We start from the raw sequence: 14,181 nt of genomic DNA on the forward strand, positions 1-14,181 counted from the left end.
TTTATTAAATTCATATACTAATCTGCATACTTTGTAAATATATTTAGATTTTCCACAAACACAGTCATTACTACAGATCCTTTCAATGTTAATGCCTTTTATTTCTCTTTCTTAAATTATTGCATTGGCAAATACTTTCAGTATGATGGTGAATAGAGACAGTATAGTGGACTTTTTTTTGATGATGTTGTTGTTCCCCAGGGGAACAATGTTTCGCCATGAGGTATAGTATTGCTGTAGGCTTGAAGGGATTTTATATTTATTCCAAGCTTACTGGGAGCTTTTAAATCAATAGCTATCACATTTTTCTCACATACTTTCTTCTGCATCTATTGTGATTATATGTTCTTTTCCCTTTAGTCTATTATGTGGTGGTAAGATTTTTTGCATATATTTTTCTAGAGACATTGGCTAGTGATATTTCTTTCTTGTGGTGTCCTTGTCGTGTTTTGATATCCAATTTATGGCCTCCAAAAGAGAATTGAAAGATTTTACACTTTTCCTATTTAATAAAAATGTTTACATATGGTAATTTAGTCAGTCACCAAATGATACTGTCAGTATTTATAATATATCCAGCTGGCCAGTAATTCTAATATAGCCATCTGACAAAGCACTGGTATTTATACTGGTCGGCCAGTATTTATAATATATCCATCTGACAAAGCACTGGTATGAAAAATGTACAAAGAATTCCTATAAGGCAGTAAGACCTACAACCCAGTTTAATAAAAACCAACACATCTGGAATAAGCACTCTATCAAAGAGGAGTTGCAAATAGCCAATAGGCGGTTGAAACAGGGCTCGACACCATCACCATCCACTGGCTGAGAGCCTGTTACCTGTCCACTGGCACATGGGGTACTGGCAGCTGGCAGAGATCACGTGGCCGGACGTGCTGCACCTGGAGCCAGGCTGGTGGCTTCTTCACCAGGGAGGAAGGCCAAATCCCTGAGTAGGAGGCCAGATGCTCACTGAAGGTGGGAGGTATGAGGTGGGCACAGGTGGTAGGCATGGGGCAGTGATGATACTGGCTGCCCAGAGCTGCCCAGAGGGACAGTGAAGGCACAGGAGTGAGGGTTGCTTGCTGCCCTCCATGCCACAGTGTGCCCTCCTTTCAGGTTTTATAGCTGCCTTGGCCAGCGGTCATGTAAAAGACTCTCAGTGGAGCAGCATCAGGTAGGAGTCAAACCCAGTGACCATCTGGGGAGGCCATAGGGCAGGCACAGACTGCAGGCTCTGGAGGGCCAGGGACGCCTCACCTTTGTCCCTAAGACAGCTGTGTAGCCCCTGGCACCCTCCTCTTAATGTTTTAATCCTTTACTGGTCTCTACACACAGAAACACACACACACACAAACACATATCAATAAATAAAACAAAGGGAAAAAGCCTTTAGTGGTCTTTTTAATGAAAGTGATGGTTCATGGAGCTTTAGTAGAATACGGACAGTTTGAGAAATGCTGTCTTTCAACCCCCACAACCAAGGTATGACCTTTCCTTGAGCCTCTCTCCCTCTTCCCAGCATAATTTAAAAGGATTTCTACATGGGTCATTACAAAAATCTTGTGTTTTAAGTTACACAAAATCAAGAAACAAAATATACATGGACAAAAACAAATGAAACCCTTCTGGCAACACTGATAAACTGAGGATGTTAAAGCTTCCACAGGTAAATCAGAAAGGACTGTGAACTGCGTTTCTTGGAAGAGAAATAACAGACCATAATACATACAGACTATAATAACAGACCGTAATACAGTCTGTCTCAAAAATTCTTGTAGTGGCTTGCAAACTATATATAATATTTTGCATGATTTTAGATATTTATCTTCCTTTAGGTTTGTGCTACCTTGAGTTATTCTTCCTTATTTCCAATCTGTACTTTTATCTGTGGCAAAGAACACAAAAAGATATGTCTACATGTATTCTTCTTTTTTTTTTTTTGTCATCAATACTAGTGGTGTGTTTCGAAAGCTCTGAAAAATTGAATCTCAGCAGTTTTAAATTATCCTCTCAGAACGTAATGGAATTATGTTCCTCCATTTTTAACTGGATTTTGAATGCATCTTTCTTTGGGCTACATTTAAGATTGTGTCAGATTACCCTCCTCCCTGGAGCTCGGAACTGCACAGTTACTTTCTCCCAGGGTTACTGATGTTTTCCCCCAATTCCTCCTGTATCTAAATTCAATTCACAGTAGTGGTTCTCAGATTGTTTTCTCTAACCTCTAAAAGGATGAAATTCTTTATAAGAGAAACAGCATCAGAAATAGAGTTATTTGCTGCAGGCAACATACTAAAGGCCATCTACACACATACATGCAAATACTTGAATAACTGACATGATAATCTGTAGCAAATGGCTTCCTTGATCCGGCTCTCACCTGTAAACCACTGGCTTTCATGGAAAGCTTGAGCTCCAGCTTTTACAGCATCACAATTGCATGGCTGAACCATAACCTGGGTTCCTGAGGTTTCTCCCATGTCTGAGAAGTTACAGGGAAGGTGCATGGAGGGTTTGGAGCTCTGACGGTGGCTGTAGCAGTGGTTCTGGATCCGTGGCTGAGCAGCTCTGGGTGTGTAGTGTTCTTGAGCCAGACTTGCCTGCCTCAGCCCTGACCCTCTTCCAGTGCCATGTTTTTTGAGACATTCCCCAGTCTTCCACGCTGCTGCTGCTGGTATAGATAGCGCTGAAAGAAGATGACAATAACAGTGCTGTTAATGACTTCCTATCTGCTAATTTAAATAACAACTTTACTCTGCATTTGAACCTGTCAGCCACTCACAGGTCTATGTATGCATGTGTGTCTTTGCACTTAACCCACCAGCAACTCTCTCTCTCTTTTTTTTTTTTTTTTAATTAAATCATAGCTGTGTACATTAGTGTGATCATGGGGTACCATACACTGGTTTTATAGACTGTTTGGCACATTTTCTTTTTTTTTTTTTTTCCATTCTTGTGATGCTTTACTGAGAACAATGTGTTCCATTTCCATCCAGGTTAATACAAAGGCTGCAAAGTTTCCATTTTTTTTAATGGCTGAATAGTATGCCATGGTGTACATATACCACAGGTTGTTAATCCATTCCTGGGTTGGTGGGCATTTAGGCTGTTTCCACATTTTGGCGAGTGTAAATTGAGCTGCAATAAATAGTCTTGTGCAAGTGTTCTTAAGATAAAAGGATTTTTTTCTTTCTGGGTAGATGCCCAGTAATGGGATTGCAGGATCAAATGGGAGGTTTAGCTTGAGTTCTTTGAGGGTTCTCCATACTTCCTTCCAAAAAGGTTGAATTAGTTTGCAGTCCCACCAGCAGTATAAAAGATACCACATCCATGCCAGCATCTGCAGTTTTGAGATTTTGTGATGTGGGTCATTCTCGCTGGGGTTAGATGGTATCTTGGGTTGGTTTTGATTTGCATTTCTCTAAGAAATAGGGATGATGAGCATTTTTTCAGATGTTTGTTAGCCCTTTGTCTGTCTTCTTTAGAGAAGGTTCTATTCATGTCTCTTGCCCATTAATATATGGGATTGTTGGCTTTTTTCATGTGGATTAATTTGAGTTCTCTATAGATCCTAGTTATAAAGCTTATGTCTGATTCAAAATATGCAAATATCCTATGCTTCTTTTTTTTTTCGTATAAATTTTTATTGTGGTAAAATACACATAGCATAAAATTGATCATTTTAACCATTGTTAAATATACAGTTCACAGTTCAATGGCATTAGGTACATTCATAACCCTGTAAACTCATCACCACTATCTGTTTCCAGGACTTTTTCATCTTCCCAAACTGAACCTCTGTGCCCATTAAAAAATTGCCCCCATCTCCTCCTCTCCCTAGCCAATGGCAAACCCTATTCTACTTTCTGTCTCTATGAATTGCCTATTCTAGGTATCTTACGTAGGTGGAATCCTACAATATCTGTCCCTTTGTGTCTGATTTAACTCACTTAGCATAATATTTTCTTTTTTTTATTTAATTTTTATTGTTGGGGATTCATTGAGGGTACAATAAGCCAGGTTACATTGATTGCAATTGTTAGGTAAAGTCCCTCTTGCAATCATGTCTTGCCCCCATAAAGTGTGACACACACCAAGGCCCCACCCACCTCCCTCCTCCCTCTCTCTGTTTCCACCCCATAACCATAATTGTCATTAATTGTCCTCATATCAAAATTGAGTACATAGGATTCATGCTTCTCCATTCTTGTGATGCTTTACTAAGAATAATGTCTTCGACGTCCATCCAGGTTAATACGAAGGATGTAAAGTCTCCATTTTTTTTAATGGCTGAATAGTATTCCATGGTATACATATACCACAGCTTGTTAATCCATTCCTGGGTTGGTGGGCATTTAGGCTGTTTCCAAATTTTGGCGATTGTAAATTGAGCTGCAATAAACAGTCTAGTACAAGTGTCCTTATGATAAAAGGATTTCTTTCCTTCTGGGTAGATGCCCAGTAATGGGATTGCAGGATCAAATGGGAGGTCTAGCTTGAGTGCTTTGAGGTTTCCCCATACTACCTTCCAGAAAGGTTGTACTAGTTTGCAGTCCCACCAGCAGTGTAAAAGTGTTCCCTTCTCTCCACATCCACACCAGCATCTGCAGTTTTGAGATTTTGTGATGTGGGCCATTCTCACTGGTGTTAGATGATATCGCAGGGTTGTTTTGATTTGCATTTCTCTAATATATAGAGATGATGAACATTTTTTCATGTGTTTGTTAGCCATTCATCTGTCGTCTTTAGAGAAAGTTCTATTCATGTCTCTTGCCCATTGATATAAGGGATTGTTGGCTTTTTTCATGTGGATTAATTTGAGTTCTCTATAGATCCTAGTTATCAAGCTTTTGTCTGATTCAAAATATGCAAATATCCTTTCCCTTTGTGTAGGTTGTCTCTTTGCTTTGGTTTTTGTCTCCTTAGCTGTAGAGAAGCTTTTCAGTTTAATGAAGTCCCTTTTGTTTATTTTTGTTGTTGTTGCAATTGCCATGGCAGTCTTCTTCATGAACTCTTTCCCCAGGCCAATATCTTCCAGTGTTTTTCCTATGCTTTCTTGGAGGATTTTTTGTTTCATGCCTTAAGTTTAAGTCCTTTATCCATCTTGAATCAATTTTTGTGAGTGGGGAAATGTGTGGGTCCAGTTTCAGTCTTTTACATGTAGACATCCAATTCTCCCAACACCATTTATTGAATAGGGAGTCTTTCCCCCAAGGTATGTTTTTGTTTGGTTTATCAAAGATTAGGTGGTTGTAAGATATTAGTTTCATTTCTTGGTTTTCAATTCGATTCCGAGTGTCTATGTCTCTGTTTTTGTGCCAGTACCATGCTGTCTTGAGCAATATGGCTTTGTAGTACAGACTAAAATATGGTATGCTGATGCCCCCAGCTTTATTTTTGTTACAGAGAACTGCCTTAGCTATACTGGATTTTTTCCGGTTCCATACAAAACGCAGAATCATTTGTTCCAAATCTTGAAAGTACGATGTTGGTATTTTGATAGGAATGGCATTGAGTAGGTTGATTGCTTTGGGAAGTATAGACATTTTAACAATGTTGATTCTTCCCATCCATGAGCATGGTATGTTCTTCCATTTGTTAATATCCTCTGCTATTTCCTTTCTGAGGAGTTCACAGTTTTCTTTATAGAGGTCCTTCACCTCCTTCATTAGGTATACTCCTAGGTATTTCATTTTCTTTGAGACTATGGTGAAGAGAGTTGTGTCCTTAATTAGCTTCTCATCTTGACTGTTATTGGTGTACACAAAGGCTACTGACTTGTGGACATTGATTTTATATCCTGAAATATTACTGTATTTTTTGATGACTTCCAGGAGTCTTGTGGTTGAGTCTTTGGGGTTCTCTAAGTATAAGATCATGTCGTCAGTAAAGAGGGAGAGTTTGACCTCCTCTGCTCCCATTTGGATTCCCTTTATTTCCTTGTCTTGCCTAATTGTATTGGCTAGAACTTCCAGCACTATGTTGAATAGTAAAGGTGACAGAGGACAACCTTGTCTGGTTCCAGTTCTAAGAGGAAAAGCTTTCAGTTTTACTCCATGCAGTAAAATATTGGCTGTGGGTTTGTCATAGATAGCTTCAATCAGTTTTAGAAATGTGCCACCGATGCCTATACTCTTCAGTGTTCTAATTAGAAAAGGATGCTGCATTTTATCAAATGCTTTTTCTGCATCTATTGAGAGGATCATGTGATCTTTATTTTTGCCTCTGTTAATATGGTGGATAATGTTTATAGACTTGCGTATGTTAAACCAGCCTTGCATCCCTGGGATGAAGCCTACTTGATCATGATGAATGACTTTTTTGATGATAAGCTGTAATCTATTGTCTAGGATTTTGTTGAGAATTTTTCCATCTATCTTCATGAGTGAGATTGGTCTGAAATTCTCCTTTTTGTTTGGGTCTTTTCCTGGTTTTGGTATCAGGGTGATGTTTGCTTCATAGAATGTGTTGGGGAAGATTCCTTCTTCCTCCATTTTTTGGAATAATTTCTGCAGTACAGGAATAAGCTCTTCCTTTAAGGTTTGATACAATTCTGGAGTGAAGCCTTCTGGACCAGGGCATTTTTTGGTTGCAAGATTTTTTATTGTTTCTTTGATCTCAGTGCTTGAAATTGGTCTCTTCAGGAGCTCTATTTCTTCCTGGCTGAGTCTAGGGATAGGGTGTGATTCCAAATATTGATCCATTTCTTTCACATTGTCAAATTTCTGGGCACAGATTTTTTGGCAGTATTCAGAGATAATCTCTTGTAGCTCTGTGGCATCAGTTGTTATTTCCCCTTTATCATTTCTGATTGAGGTTACTAGAGATTTTACTTTTCTATTCCTGGTTAGTCTGGCCAATGGTTTATCTATTTTATTTATTTTTTCAAAAAACCAACTCCTTGTTTCATTAATTTTCTGAATGATTCTTTCATTTTCAATTTCATTGATCTCTGATTTGATTTTGAATATTTCTTTTCTTCTACTGAGTTTAGGCTTAGATTGTTCTTCTTTTTCCAATTCCACAAGATCTCTTGTCAGATTGTTGATGTGCTCTCTTTCTGTTTTTCAAACGTAGGCATCTAAAGCGATGAATTTTCCTCTCAAATGCTTTTGCCGTATCCCACAGGTTTTGGTAGCTTGTGTCCTCATTGTTGTTATGCTCAAGGAAGTTAATGATTTCCTGTTTTATTTCTTCCTGCACCCATCTGTTATTCAACAGAAGATTGTTTACTTTCCATGCCTTTGGGTGGGGTCGAGCATTTTTGTTAGAGTTGAGTTCCACCTTTAGTGCCTTGTGGTCTAAGGAGATACAAGGTAAAATTTCAATTCTTTTGATTCTGTTGATATTTGTTTTGTGTCCCAGGATATGATCAATTTTGGAGAATGTTCCATGGGGTGATGAGAAGAATGTATATTCTTTATCTTTGGGATGGAGTGTTCTATATGCATCTATCAAGCACAGTTGTTCTAGGGTCTCATTTAAGTCTCTTATATCCTTGTTTAATTTCTGTTTAGAGGATCTGTCCCGCTCTGTAAGAGGTGTGTTAAGGTCCCCTGTTATTATGGTATTATCAGATATCATATTGCTCAGACTGAGTAATTTCTGTTTCAGGAATCTGGGAGCATTCAAATTGGGTGCATAGATATTTAGAATTGAAATGTCTTCTTGTTGTATTTTTCCCTTGACCAATATAAAGTGACCATCTTTGTCTTTTTTGACTTTAGTTGCTTTAAATCCACATGTATCTGAAAATAAGATGGCAACTCCTCTTTTCTTCTGAATTCCATTTGCCTGAAAAATTGTCTTCCAACCCTTGACTCGGAGCTTTAATTTGTCTTTTGAAGCCAGGTGTGTTTCTTGCAGACAGCAAAGGGATGGCTTGTGTTTTTTAATCCAGTCAGCCGATCTATGTCTCTTCAGTGGGGAATTCAAGCCATTAACATTTATTGAGTTAATTGATAAGTGTGGTCGTATTCTATTTGTCTTATTTTGTGAGAGTCCATTGCTTAGTTTTATCTTTTGCATCAGTGTGGAGGTTTGGCTCTGTCCTTTACTTTCTGAGTTCTTACTTTGCTGCTGATCCATTGTTGTGGTCAGTGTGCAGAACAGGTTGAAGTATTTCCTTTAGAGCTGGTCTTGTTGTGGCGAATTTCCTCAATGTTTGTATATCCGTAAATGATTTGATTTCTACGTCAATTTTGAAGCTTAGCTTAGCAGGGTACAGAATTCTGGGCTGGAAATTGTTCTGTTTAATTAGGTTAAAGGTAGATGACCATTGTCTTCTTGCTTGGAAAGTTTCATTGGAGAAGTCTGCGGTCAATCTGATGGATTTGCCCCTGTAGGTCAACGGACACTTGCACCTGGCAGCTTGCAGAATATTTTCTTTGTTCTTGACTTTGGACAGTTTCATCACAATGTGTGTTGGAGAAGCTCGGTTAGAGTTGAGGCAACCTGGGGTCCGATAGCCCTCTGAAAGCAGTGTGTCAGAATCTTTGGTGATATTTGGGAAATTTTCTTTTATAGTGTTCTCTTGTATGGCTTCCATTCCTCTGGGGCATTCTTCTTCCCCTTCTGGAATTCCTATAACTCATATGTTGGAACGCTTAATAAAGTCCCACAATTCTGACAGTGAACGTTCTGCTTTCTCTCTCTTCTTTTCTGCCTCTTTTACTATCTGAATTATCTCAAAAACTTTGTCTTCTACCTCTGAAATTCTTTCTTCTGCATTGTCTAACCTGTTGCTGATACTTTCCATTGCATCTTTAAGTTCCCTGATAGACTGTTTCATTTCTTTCAGCTCTGCTATATCCTTTTTATATTCTTCATATCGCTCATCTCTTATTTGATTCTGTTTTTGGATTTCCTTTTGGTTATTTTCCACTTTATTAGAATTTTCATTCATTGTTTCCATCATTTCTTTCATTGTTTTCAACATGTGTATTCTAAATTCCCTTTCTGTCATTCCTAACATTTCTGTATAGGTGGAATCCTCTGCAGTAGCTACCTCATGGTCCCTTGGCGGGGTTGTTCTGGACAGGTTCTTCATGTTGCCTGGAGTTTTCTGCTGATTCTTCCTCATGGGTGATTTCTTTTATCTGTTTCCTTGCCCTAATTTTCCTTTCACTTCCTCTTGGTCTTTAAGTTCTCATGCCTGTGGACTAAGGGTTACAGGACCAGAAGGGTGAGAAGGTTTAAGAGCAAAAAAGGGATGAAAGAAAGGAGAAACGAGTGATTAAAAAAAAAAAAGAAAAATAGAGAAATGAGAGGGGGTGGGTAAAAGGAATATTGACAAAAAGAAGAGAGGCACAGAAAGAGGGGGACAGAGCAATGTAGGTGTGTAGTAGGGTGCTTTGACACAACCTTAAAAAAAACCCACCTTCGGGGGGTGCCCAGTTGGGTGGTTCCTTTGAGTTCAGCAGCTCTTTGCTAACCTGATCAGACTCAGTACCCCACCTCCACCAAGTAGAGAGGAAAGACAAAAATGCTATAAATCAAACCAAAACAAGCAAACAGAAAACTTTACGGGATAAAATTGGCTGGAAAAACCAAATAATAGCAGTAGAAACACTAACAAAAATGAAGTTCTAATTATTGAAATAGGCAGCAATGGGAAATTATAATTAAACTAGAAAAATTGAGAAAGAAAAAGGATCTGTATGGAAAAGGTTGAACTTAAAAAACAAAACAACAATCAACAACATCAAAATAAACAAAAAAAAACAACCAAACCAAAAAACAAAAAAAAAACACAACCAAAACAAAGCAGTATGTATATCTTATTGAATATTGTCTGGGCAACACGTGGTCTTCTGGGGCATGAGATGTTAATCACAGTTCTGATACGACTGGAGGCTGCTGGTATCTCAAACCCCAGCAGGTAGACACCCTAAATCTCTCTTCAGCCCACTTAAAAGGCACTTTGAACTTGTTCACTTACTGAGCAGAAGCTTTCTCAGGGAAGTGCTTGTCCCTGGAATCACTGCTGAAGTGGCTATCCACTTACCCTGTGCGTCAAAACTTGTCTCCCTCTGCCCCCTAGGGTTAGGGCTGCAAGGCGGCTCAGACCCCGCCCTTAGGCTACTTGGTCGCTGGGTTACCGGCTCCCACCCAATTCAAGCTCTGCAACCCTGAGGGCGGGGCTTGCCGGGGCAGATCGCTTACAATGTCTGCCTGTGACCCAGAGCCAAACACTATTAGTAATGTCTGGCTCAGCGGCTCAGACTAGGGCCCTAGAAAAAGGCCAAAGTTCTCCGCACTCCCGCTCAGGCTCTCCCCAAGGCAGTTCAAATGAGTGCCAAGTCCAAAGACACCAAAACAGTTCACAGGTAAGGCCTTTCTGGTTTGCAGTCTTGCTGCTACTGAACTTACAGTTGCGGGCGGGTTTAGATGGATTGAACACACGCAACCACTTGCCGGTTTTCCACTGTTTTAGTCCTCTTCTTGGGGTCCAGAAGTCTCTCGCTGACTCCCTGTATCCTCTCAAGGGTGATGATAGGCAGATCCCACCAACCAGAGATGCCAGGAGTCCTATATCCCCAGACTCACGGTGTCCAGATGCAAGGAAGCTGTTACTCGGCTGCCATATTGCTCCGCCTCCCCTTTTTGGCACATTTTCATCACACTGCTTAACATAGCTTTCCTGGCATTTTCTTAGTTATTGTGTTAAGACATTTCTATTTTACACTTACTAAGTTTCACATGTACCCTTGTAAGATGCACTGTAGGTGTAATCACACCAATCACCCTGCCTCCACCCATCCTCGCCACCAGAAACTCTCTTAAGTAGCGATAATTACTGTCTCTTCTAGTATTTTTATAGTTTCATGTCTTAAGTTTAAATCTTTAATCAAATGAGAGGTTATCTTAGTTAATGGTGAAAGGTGTGGGTCCAGTTTCAGTCTGCTAGAGGTTGGCAGCCAGTTCACCCAGCACCATTTGTTAAATAGAGAATCTTTTCCCCACTGAATGTTTTTAATTGGCTTGTCAAAGATCAAATAACAGTAACCACCCTACCTGGCCTAAGAGAGTGTAGGGAAAACCCTTGAAGAAACTGGTCTGGGCGAGTATTTTATGAGGAGGACCCCCCGGGCAATTGAAACAGCTTCAAAAATACACTACTGGGACCTGATCAAACTAAAAAGCTTCTGCACAGCCAAGAACACAGTAAGTAAAGCAAGCAAACAGCCTTCAGAATGGGAGAAGATATTTGCAGGTTATGTCTTTGACAAAGGTTTAATAACCGGAATCCACAGAGAACTCAAACGTATAAGCAAGAAAATAACAAGTGATCCCATCTCAGGCTGAGCAAGGTACTAGAAGAGAAACTTCTTTGAAGAAGACAGTCGCACGGCCTACAGACCTATGAAAAAATGCTCATCATCTTTAATCATCAGAGAAATCTAAATCAAAACTATCTTGAGATACCATCTAACTCCAGTAATATTAGCCCATATCACAAAATCCCAAGACCAGAGATGTTGGCGTGGATGTGGAGAAAAGGGAACACTTCTACACTGCTGGTGGGAATGCAAATTAATACATTCCTTTTGGAAAGAGGTTTGGAGAACACTTAGAGATCTACAAATAGATCTGCCATTCAATCCTATAATTCCTCTGCTAGGTATATACCCAGAAGACCAAAAATCGCATTATAAGAAAGATATTTGTACCAGAATGTTTATTGCAAACCAATTCATAATTGTGAAGTCATGGAAAAAGCCCGAGTGCCCATCAATCCACAAGTGTATCGATAAATAGTGGTATATGTACACCCTGGAATATTAGGCAGCTTTAAAGAAAGATGGAGACTTTACCTCTTTCATGTTTACATGGATGGAGCTAGAACATATTCTTCTTAGTAAAGTATGTCAAGAATGGAAGAAAATGTATCCAATTTATTCAGCCCTACTATGAAACTAATTTATGGGTTTCATAGGAAAGTTAAAACTCAGTTATAACCTAATAATATGGGGAAGCGGGAGAGGGAGGGGAGGGAGTGGAGAGGTTGGGCAGAGGGAGGGTGATTAGTGGGATTATACCTCCGGTACATCTGACAAGGGTACATGTGAAACTTAGTGAAGGCAGAAATTTGATTGTCTTAACACAATAACTAAGAAAATGCCAGGAAGGCTATGTTAACCAGTGTGATGAGAATGTGTCAAACTTTATAAAATCAGTGCATGGTGCCCCATGATCATATTACTGTACACAGCTATGACTAATTCTAATAAAAATAAATTAATTAATTATTTAAATTAAATTAAAAAATATCAAATAACGGTAAGTAGCTGGATTCATGTCTTGGCTCTCTATTCTGTTCCAGACATCTACTTCTCTGTTTTTGTGCCCGTACCATGCTGTTTTGATCACTATCGATTTGTTGTATAGTCTGAGGTCTGGTAGCGTGATTCCTCTAGCTTTGTTTTTATTTCTGAGTAATGTCTTGGCTATTTGAGCTTTTTTATGAATCCATATAAAATGAAGTATTATTTTCTTAAGATCTTTAAAGTATGACAGTGGAGCCTTAATAGGGATTGCATTAAAATTATATATTGCTTTGGATAGTATGGACATTTTAACAATGTTGATTCTTCCCAGCCATGAGCATGGTATGTTTTTCCATTTGTTAACATTTTCAGCTATTTCTTTTCTTAGAGTTTCATAGTTCTCTTTATAGAGATCTTTCACGTCCTTTGTTAGATAAAATCCCAAACATTTCATTGTTGGCACTACTGTGAATGGAATAGAGTCCTTAACTGTTTTTTCAGCTTGACTATTGTTGGTATATATAAAGGCTACCAATTTATGAATGTTGATTTTGTAACCTGAGACACTGCTGTATTCCTTGATTACTTCTAAGAGTTTTGTAGTAGAATCTCTGGTGTTTTCCAGATATACAATCATATCATCTGCAAAGACAGAAAGTTTGATCTCTTCTGACCCTATATGGATACCCTTGATCGCCTTTTCTTCCCTAATTGCAGTGGCTAAAACTTCCGTTACAATGTTAAAGAGCAGTGGAGACAATGGGCAGCCTTGTCTGGTTCCTGATCTGAGTGGAAATGATTTCAATTTAACTCCAATCAATACAATACTTGGCTGTGGGTTTGCAGTAGGTGGCCTCTATCAGTTTAAGAAATGTCCCTTCTATACCAATTGTCCTCAGTGTTCTGATCAGGAAGGCATGCTGTATATTATGAAAAGCTTTTTCTGCATCAATTAAGAGAGTCATATGGTCTTTGTTTTTTAATTTGTTTATGTGCTAAATCATATTTATAGATTTACGGATATTGAACCAGACTTGAGACCCTGGAATAAAACTGACGTGGGCATGATGGATAATTTGTTTGATGTGTTGCTGGATTCTTTTTGTGAGGATCTTGTTGAATATTTTTGCATCTATATTCATTAGTGATATTGGTCTATAATTTTGGTTTTTTGTTCAGTCATTTCCTGGTTTGGGGATCAGGATGATGTTTTCTTCATAGAACGTGTTGGGTAGTCCTCCTTCTTTTTCTACATTTTGGAGCAGGTTGAGTAATATAGGTACTAATTCCTCTTTAAAGGTTTGGTAGAATTCTGAGGTGAAACCATCTGGTTCTGGGATTTTCTTTTTAGGGAGATTTTGTATGGTTGATGCTATTTCAGAACTTGATATGTGCCTGTTCAACATTTCCACTTGATTCTGGCTAAGTCTTGGAAGTTGACGTGCTTCCAAGTATTTGTCAATTTCCCTCAGATTTTCATACTTCTGAGAATAAAGTTTCTTATATTATTCATTAAGGATTTTTTGAATATCTGAGGAGTCTGTTGTTATTTCGTCTTTGTTGTTTCTGATTGATGAGATTAGAGATTTTACTCTTTTTTACCTGGTTAGGTTAGCCAAAGGTTTATCTATTTTGTTGACCTTTTAAAAAACCAACTTTTTGATTTATTGATCTGTTGTATAATACTTTTGTTTTCAATTTCATTTAATTCTGCTCTAACTTTGGTTATTTCGTTTCTTCTACTGGGTTTGGGGTTGGAATGTTCTTCCTTTTCCACTTGCTTGAGATGTCCCATTAAGTTGTTAACTTCTTCTCTTTCCATTCTCTTGAGGAAGCTTTGTAGTGCTATAAATTTCCCTCTTAGGACTGCTTTGCAGTATCACAGAGGTTCTGATAAATCGTGTTT

The sequence above is a fragment of the Nycticebus coucang genome, chromosome 20 (assembly GCF_027406575.1).
Source record: "Nycticebus coucang isolate mNycCou1 chromosome 20, mNycCou1.pri, whole genome shotgun sequence".
Lineage (NCBI taxonomy): Eukaryota > Metazoa > Chordata > Mammalia > Primates > Lorisidae > Nycticebus > Nycticebus coucang.